The 9,791-nt window shown below is 39.3% G+C and overlaps 1 long non-coding RNA gene across 1 annotated transcript; it reads left to right on the top strand.

The window, feature by feature from the left end:
* The first annotated feature begins 560 nt into the window (after window positions 1-560).
* On the top strand, window positions 561-3,154 carry LOC148378405 (uncharacterized). The gene is made up of 3 exons (XR_015855898.1): window positions 561-1,054; window positions 1,236-1,479; window positions 3,044-3,154. It is a non-coding gene; the product is annotated as an uncharacterized LOC148378405 (long non-coding RNA).
* Window positions 3,155-9,791: the final 6,637 nt, after the last annotated feature.

Raw genomic sequence — 9,791 nt, 5'->3', positions numbered from 1 at the left:
GTAGGATGGGCAAACACATTTCTTTAAACTATGAGTGTCAATTGGGCTCTCGAAATGGCAGGGAAAAGATGCACAGCAAAACGAAAATACGTAGATGAACACAGGACGTTTTAATCAGAGTGGGAAAGTTTCTATTTTTTGTTGAACGTGATGGCAAACCATTCTGCCTGATATGTCAGACCTCAGCGCATTTCAAAGATTCAAATCTTCAGCGCCATGCACTTCAGCTCACTCCATGCTAACATTGATCAGGCGTCGAACCCGCATCATCATGCTTAAGAGGTGGCCATGCTAACCAGTGCGCCATTATGTCAACGCATAATAACTAAGTCTACTGGTCAAAACAGCGGTTACTATATGACGTCGCTACGTCGTGGTCACGTGACGCAGACAAGACGTCAATGGACGTGGGCAGAGTTAACTTGTTTAAAAGGGAGTAGGCAGAAGAAATATTTAATTTATTTAAATCTATTTTGAGTGCACACCATTATGCCAATGCATAACAACTGTAAATCTACTAAACAAAACAGCGGTTGCTATATGACATCTGCCACGTCGTGGTCACGTGACATACGTGACGTCGATGGGCGTAACTTTCGCCGGAATTCAAATCCGCGGGGAGAGTTAACTTGTTTAAAAGAGAGTGGGCAGAAGAATTATTTAATTTATTTAAATCTATTTGGTGTGTGCGCCATTATGTCAATGCATAACAACTGTAAGTCTACTAAACAAAACAGCGGTTGCTATATGACGTCTGCCACGTCGTGGTCACGTGACGCGGACGTGACGTCGACGCCTACTTTACATCCCACCGATCACAGGACCCCTCGGCTGCATAACCGTGCCCCCTTCCCAACCAATCGGATTTGCTATACGCGAAAACGACGCCAATGGAAAGAGCTTCCGCCCAAATTTAAATCCGTGGGCGTGGCTCGCAGCAGGAAGTAGGAAAATGGCGGCGATGTTGACAAAGACACAGCGGATGGTAACATACGACTAACAAGAGAAATATTTTTATTTTCTGCTTGCAACTGGACCGTCCAGAGCGTACACGGTAAGTACAACTCATCGTTTTTAAAAAGAAGTACTTTTGTTGCCCTGAAAAGCGAGTGAGCGTGGCGTTTGTGGGGGACGTCGAATTTCGACGATTCTTTCTGGTCAACGGTTGTAAATGATTGTGTTGATTAAAAAAGAAAACTTGATGTAACTCTACTTTTAACTGCCGTTTCAGATAGATTTGGAATTGCATCACATCCAATTTTGCCTAGAGCGTACACGGTAAGTAACACTCGTTGTGTTTAAGGAGATTTACGTTTGTAATAGCAGAAGTGTAGCCGCGTTGCGTTGTACGTGTGAATGTTGGTCCGGGCGAAATGTTAATGTTTAATTTCATTCCTTTAGGTTCCACGGTGTTTGTTGGCTGCAAGTTTTCCACTGCAAGAAGAGGCTCATATCATTGACCAGGAGCGAGCTACAATGGTGAGTAGCCATAACATTTATGTTAAACACTTCCTATTTCATGTCTAACAGTACTTGATTTAACAAATAACCATAAATAAATACAGTGTGGGCACTGAAGTTAACATATGTGATTATACTGCCTAATCTGTCACCGAGTAGATTGTTGCAAAGTAATATAAGATCCAAAGTTGTAATTCAGAATAGTTTTCAAAAGAAGGCCATTAGAATTATATACAAGTCTGATTACCCTGAACAAGCTATTAATTAAATCACAAATTCTTCAATTCAAAGATTTGGTAGATTATCAGACAAATAATGTCTAACAGTAATTGATTTAACACATCACGATAAGTAGATTGAGTGTGGGCACTCTCAAGTTAACATATGTGATTATACTGCCTAATCTGTTACAGAGTATGTTGTTGCCAAGTAATGTAGAATAGATCCAAAGTAGTAATCCAGAATAGTTTTGAAGAGGCCATTAGAATGATAAACAAATCTGATTACCTTGAACATAATAACAAGCTAAGTGTTTAATATGTCCTATGAAGTCAAAATTGGGCACCATCATGTGGTGAAATTTGGAATTGCATCACATCCAATTTTGCCTGGGAACAAACAGATTACATAAATCTTAGTTTTGAATAAGCCACTCCTTCTCAAACAAGTAAACTCTGCCCATTTTGCGCAGTAGATGTTCTGTTAATATCTAGTATTTATACAAAGTCATAATTTAAATTGCTTTCAACCTTCATTCATCGGTTCAACCAACATTACTCGCTCTTATTACCAACTTGTATTGATTTAACTAAGCGTTTAATACTTCCTATCAGGTCTCAAATCGAGATTTGGCAAAATACAATTTCAGCAAATCCAATTTTGCCAGGGAACAAAAATAGATTAAATAAACTAAATAAGTCCTCTTCCCATTAAATAAATCAGAAAAGTCTGTCTTGTAACCAGTCCTCTTCAAACAAGTAAAGTCTGCCCATTTTGTGCCGTAGATTTTGTGTCTATGCCTAGTATTTAAACAAAATCATAATTTAAACGACTTCTTTCCTTCATTCACTTTGGAAATTTGGAATTGCAGCAAATCGAATTTTGGCAGGGAACAAAAATAGATCAATTAAACTAAATAAGTCTTCTTCCCATTAAATAAATTAAAAAAGTCTGTCTTGTAACCAGTCCTTTTCAAACAAGTAAAGTCTGCCCATTTTGTGCCGTCGATTTTGTGTTAATGCCTAGTATTTATACAAAATCATAATTTAAAGGACTTCATTCCTTCATTCACTTTGGAAATTTGGAATTGCAGCACATCAAATTTTGCCTGGGAAGAAAAGTAGATTAAATAAATTTAATAAGTCTTACTACTTCCCATTAAATAAATTAAATACGTCTTACTTGTTCCCACTCCTTTTCAAAACAGTAGTTTAAAACGAGGGCCCTTCACTCAATCTTTAACCTCAACCCCGCACGTTGTGTTGTATCTGTGAATGTTGGTTGTGGCCAAATGATAGTTTTCTTTCATTCGTTTAGGTTCCAAGAAAACTTGATGTAACTCTACTTTTAACTGCCGTTTCAGATAAGCGGGTATTACGTCGCAGTCAAATGCCGCGGATATGACGTAATTGCCCGAACCTCCGCCAAAATTCAAATCTGTTGGCGCGATGGCCGTGAGCCACTGAGCAGCGACGATTATCAACAGAAATATCTTTATTTTCTGCTTGCAACTGGACCGTCTAGAGCGTACACGGTAAGTAACACTCATTGTGTTTAAGGAGATTTACGTTTGTAATAGCAGAAGTGTAGCCGCGTTGCGTTGTACGTGTGAAAATTGGTCGAGGCGAAATGTTAATGTTTAATTTCATTCCTTTAGGTTCCACGGTGTTTGTTGGCTGCAAGTTTTCCACTGCAAGAAGAGGCTCGTATCATTGACCAGGAGCGAGCTACAATGGTGAGTAGCCATAACATTTATGTTAAACACTTCCTATTTCATGTCTAACAGTACTTGATTTAACAAATAACCATAAATAAATACAGTGTGGGCACTGAAGTTAACATATGTGATTATACTGCCTAATCTGTCACGGAGTAGATTGTTGCAAAGTAATATAAGATCCAAAGTTGTAATTCAGAATAGTTTTCAAAAGAAGGCCATTAGAATTATATACAAGTCTGATTACCCTGAACAAGCTATTAATTAAATCACAAATTCTTCAATTCAAAGATTTGGTAGATTATCAGACAAATAATGTCTAACAGTAATTGATTTAACACATCACGATAAGTAGATTGAGTGTGGGCACTCTCAAGTTAACATATGTGATTATACTGCCTAATCTGTTACAGAGTATGTTGTTGCCAAGTAATGTAGAATAGATCCAAAGTAGTAATCCAGAATAGTTTTGAAGAGGCCATTAGAATGATAAACAAATCTGATTACCTTGAACATAATAACAAGCTAAGTGTTTAATATGTCCTATGAAGTCAAAATTGGGCACCATCATGTGGTGAAATTTGGAATTGCATCACATCCAATTTTGCCTGGGAACAAACAGATTACATAAATCTTAGTTTTGAATAAGCCACTCCTTCTCAAACAAGTAAACTCTGCCCATTTTGCGCAGTAGATGTTCTGTTAATATCTAGTATTTATACAAAGTCATAATTTAAATTGCTTTCAACCTTCATTCATCGGTTCAACCAACATTACTCGCTCTTATTACCAACTTGTATTGATTTAACTAAGCGTTTAATACTTCCTATCAGGTCTCAAATCGAGATTTGGCAAAATACAATTTCAGCAAATCCAATTTTGCCAGGGAACAAAAATAGATTAAATAAACTAAATAAGTCCTCTTCCCATTAAATAAATCAGAAAAGTCTGTCTTGTAACCAGTCCTCTTCAAACAAGTAAAGTCTGCCCATTTTGTGCCGTAGATTTTGTGTCTATGCCTAGTATTTAAACAAAATCATAATTTAAACGACTTCTTTCCTTCATTCACTTTGGAAATTTGGAATTGCAGCAAATCGAATTTTGGCAGGGAACAAAAATAGATCAATTAAACTAAATAAGTCTTCTTCCCATTAAATAAATTAAAAAAGTCTGTCTTGTAACCAGTCCTTTTCAAACAAGTAAAGTCTGCCCATTTTGTGCCGTCGATTTTGTGTTAATGCCTAGTATTTATACAAAATCATAATTTAAAGGACTTCATTCCTTCATTCACTTTGGAAATTTGGAATTGCAGCACATCAAATTTTGCCTGGGAAGAAAAGTAGATTAAATAAATTTAATAAGTCTTACTACTTCCCATTAAATAAATTAAATACGTCTTACTTGTTCCCACTCCTTTTCAAAACAGTAGTTTAAAACGAGGGCCCTTCACTCAATCTTTAACCCCAACCCCGCACGTTGTGTTGTATCTGTGAATGTTGGTTGTGGCCAAATGATAGTTTTCTTTCATTCGTTTAGGTTCCAAGAAAACTTGATGTAACTCTACTTTTAACTGCCGTTTCAGATAAGCGGGTATTACGTCGCAGTCATGTGCCGTGGATATGACGTAATTGCCCGAACCTCCGCCAAAATTCAAATCTGTTGGCGCGATGGCCGTGAGCCACTGAGCAGCGACGATTATCAACAGAAATATCTTTATTTTCTGCTTGCAACTGGACCGTCTAGAGCGTACACGGTAAGTAACACTCATTGTGTTTAAGGAGATTTACGTTTGTAATAGCAGAAGTGTAGCCGCGTTGCGTTGTACGTGTGAAAATTGGTCGAGGCGAAATGTTAATGTTTAATTTCATTCCTTTAGGTTCCACGGTGTTTGTTGGCTGCAAGTTTTCCACTGCAAGAAGAGGCTCGTATCATTGACCAGGAGCGAGCTACAATGGTGAGTAGCCATAACATTTATGTTAAACACTTCCTATTTCATGTCTAACAGTACTTGATTTAACAAATAACCATAAATAAATACAGTGTGGGCACTGAAGTTAACATATGTGATTATACTGCCTAATCTGTCACGGAGTAGATTGTTGCAAAGTAATATAAGATCCAAAGTTGTAATTCAGAATAGTTTTCAAAAGAAGGCCATTAGAATTATATACAAGTCTGATTACCCTTAACATAACAACAAGCTATTAATTAAATCACAAATTCTTCAATTCAAAGATTTGGTAGATTATCAGACAAATAATGTCTAACAGTAATTGATTTAACACATCACGATAAGTAGATTGAGTGTGGGCACTCTCAAGTTAACAGATATGATTATACTGCCTAATCTGTTACAGAGTATGTTGTTGCCAAGTAATGTAGAATAGATCCAAAGTAGTAATCCAGAATAGTTTTGAAGAGGCCATTAGAATAATAAACAAATCTGATTACCTTGAACATAATAACAAGCTAAGTGTTTAATATGTCCTATGAAGTCAAAATTGGGCACCATCATGTGGTGAAATTTGGAATTGCATCACATCCAATTTTGCCTGGGAACAAACAGATTAAATAAATCTTAGTTTTGAATAAGCCACTCCTTCTCAAACAAGTAAACTCTGCCCATTTCGCGCAGTAGATGTTCTGTTAATATCTAGTATTTATACAAAGTCATAATTTAAATTGCTTTCAACCTTCATTCATCGGTTCAACCAACATTACTCGCTCTTATTACCAACTTGTATTGATTTAACTAAGCGTTTAATACTTCCTATCAGGTCTCAAGGCAAGATTTGGCAAAATACAATTTCAGCAAATCCAATTTTGCCAGGGAACAAAAATAGATTAAATAAACTAAATAAGTCTTCTTCCCATTAAATAAATCAGAAAAGTCTGTCTTGTAACCAGTCCTCTTCAAACAAGTAAAGTCTGCCCATTTTGTGCCGTAGATTTTGTGTCTATGCCTAGTATTTAAACAAAATCATAATTTAAACGACTTCTTTCCTTCATTCACTTTGGAAATTTGGAATTGCAGCAAATCGAATTTTGCCAGGGAACAAAAATAGATCAATTAAACTAAATAAGTCTTCTTCCCATTAAATAAATTAAAAAAGTCTGTCTTGTAACCAGTCCTTTTCAAACAAGTAAAGTCTGCCCATTTTGTGCCGTCGATTTTGTGTTAATGCCTAGTATTTATACAAAATCATAATTTAAAGGACTTCATTCCTTCATTCACTTTGGAAATTTGGAATTGCAGCACATCAAATTTTGCCTGGGAAGAAAAGTAGATTAAATAAATTTAATAAGTCTTACTACTTCCCATTAAATAAATTAAATACGTCTTACTTGTTCCCACTCCTTTACAAAAAAGTAGTTTAAAACGAGGTCCCTTCACTCAACCTTTAACCCTATTTATTCACCTTCTAGGCTAAGTGTTAAAGGCTAAGTGTTAAAGGCTAAGTGTTAAAGGCTAAGTGTTAGAGGCTAAGTGCCAGAGGCTAGGCGCCAGAGGCGAGTTTTTGTGGGCTGAAGTTTTAGTGGGGTTAGTGTGAATACAATCCAAAAGAATACAACAGAATACAATACAATAGAATATAATACATAGATTAAATTCAATAGCTCTTACTACTTCCCATTAAATAAATTAAATACGTCTTACTTGTTCCCAATCCTTTTCAAAAAAGTAGTTTAAAACGAGGGCCCTTCACTCAACCTTTAACCTCAACCCCGCACGTCACATTGTGTTGTATCTGTGAATGTTGGTTGTGGCCAAATGATAGTTTTCTTTCATTCGTTTAGGTTCCACGGTGTTTGTTGGCTATGTTTTCCACTGTCAGAAGGATGAAAATACAAAGTACAACGCTTGGACGTGGGCGAAGACGTCACCGGTGAGTCCTTCCTTCCTATTTATTTACCTTCTAGATGCTAGAGGCTAAGTGTTAGAGGCTAAGTGTTAGAGGCTAAGTGTTAAACACAATACGAACAACACAACGATACTGCACTGAACAACACGATACCGCACTGAGAAACACGATACCGCACTGAACAACACGATACCGCACTGAACAACACCATGCCGCACTGAACACCATGCCACACTGAACAACACCATCCCGCACTGAACAACACCATGCCGCACTAAACAACACCATGCCGCACTGAACAACACCATGCCTCACTGAACGACACCATGCCGCACTGAAAGACACCATGCCGCACTGAACGACACCATGCCGCACTGAAAGACACCATCCCGCACTGAACACCATGCCGCACTGAACAACACCATCCTGCACTGAACAACACCATCCCGCACTGAACAACACCATGCCGCACTGAACAACATTATGCCGCACTGAACATTATGCCGCACTGAACAACACCATGCCGCACTGAACAACACCATGCCGCACTGAACAACATTATGCCGCACTGAACAACACCATGCCGCACTGAACAACACCATGCCGCACTGAACAACACCATGCCGCACTGAACAACATTATGCCGCACTGAACAACACCATGCCGCACTGAACAACACCATCCCGCACTGAACAACACCATGCCGCATTGAACAACACCATGCCGCACTGAACAACACCATCCTGCACTGAACAACACCATTCCGCACTAAACAACACCATGCCGCACTGAACAACATTATGGCGCACTGGACAACATTATGCCGCACTAAACAACACCATGCCGCACTGAACAACACCATGCCGCACTGAACAACACCATGCCGCACTGAACAACACCATGCCGCACTGAACAACATTATGCCGCACTGAACAACACCATGCCGCACTGAACAACACCATGCCGCACTGAACAACACGATCCCGCATTGAACAACACCATCCTGCACTGAACAACACCATGCCGCACTGAACAACACCATGCCGCACTGAACAACACCATTCCGCACTGAACAACACCATGCCGCACTGAACAACACCATCCTGCACTGAACAACACCATCCCGCACTGAACAACACCATGCCGCATTGAACAACACCATGCCGCACTGAACAACACCATCCCGCACTGAACAACACCATGCCGCATTGAACAACACCATGCCGCACTGAACAACACCATCCTGCACTGAACAACACCATCCCGCACTGAACAACACCATGCCGCACTGAACAACATTATGGCGCACTGAACAACATTATGCCGCACTGAACAACACCATGCCGCACTGAACAACACCATGCCGCACTGAACAACACCATGCCGCACTGAACAACATTATGCCGCACTGAACAACATTATGCCGCACTGAACAACACCATGCCGCACTGAACAACACCATGCCGCACTGAACAACACCATGCCGCACTGAACAACACGACGTCGCACTGAACAACACGACGCCGCACAGAACAACACGATGCCGCACAGAATAACACAATACCGCACAGAACAACACAATACCGCACAAACAGTTTTAGATAATATTACGTCGCAGTCATGTGACGCGGACATGACGTCAATAGGCGGAACTCACGGCAAAATTATAATCCGTGGGCGTGGCTTGCAACAGGAAGTAGGAAAGCGGCAGTTCTGGCAAACAAGACACAGCTGTTAGTAACACGATGACTAACAAGGCAAATATTTTTGTTTTCAGCTTGCAACTTGACCGTCTAGAGCGTACAAGGTAATTACAACTGTTTTTTTTTAGCCCTGAAAAGCGAGGGAGTGTGGCGTTTGGGAGGAATGTCGAACTCGGCGTCTGCTTCCAGCCACAGACGCCAAATTTCGACGATTATTTCGACTGGTCAACGGTTGTAAATTATTGCGTTGACTAAAAACTTTATTTAACTCTACTCTTAACTTTGCCGTTTCAGATATGCGGGTATTACACCGCGGAAATGACGTCAATAGGCTGAACTCTCGCCAAAATTCAAATCTGTGGGCGCAATGGCCTTGAGCGAGACACCGGATACAAACACGACGATTATCAACAGAAATATCTTTATTTTCCGCTTGCAAGTGGACCGTCTAGAGCGTACACGGTAAGTACAACTCATTGTGTTTAAAAAGATTTACGTTTGTGTAGTTTGCGTTGCGTTGTATCTGTGAATGTTGGTTGAGGCTAAATGTTAATGTTTAATTTCATTCCTTTAGGTTCCACGGTGTTTGTTGGCTGTATGTTTTCCACTGCAAGAAGAGGCTCGTATCATTGACCAGCAGGAGCTACAATGGTGAGTACCCCTTTCGTCTTCCATTTATGTTAAACACTTCCTATTTCATGTCTAACAGTACTCGATTTAACAAATAACCATAAATAAATACAGTGTGGGCAGTCACGTTAACATATGTGATTATCCTGCCTAATATGTTTATCACAAATATGTCACTAATCACTAATATGTTTATTT

This window comes from Syngnathus floridae, unplaced genomic scaffold, assembly GCF_059516105.1.
Source record: "Syngnathus floridae isolate MCC-2025c unplaced genomic scaffold, RoL_Sflo_1.0 HiC_scaffold_46, whole genome shotgun sequence".
Taxonomy (NCBI): domain Eukaryota; kingdom Metazoa; phylum Chordata; class Actinopteri; order Syngnathiformes; family Syngnathidae; genus Syngnathus; species Syngnathus floridae.
Note: the sequence above shows the minus strand (reverse complement) of the source record. Positions and strands in the feature narration are given on the sequence as shown.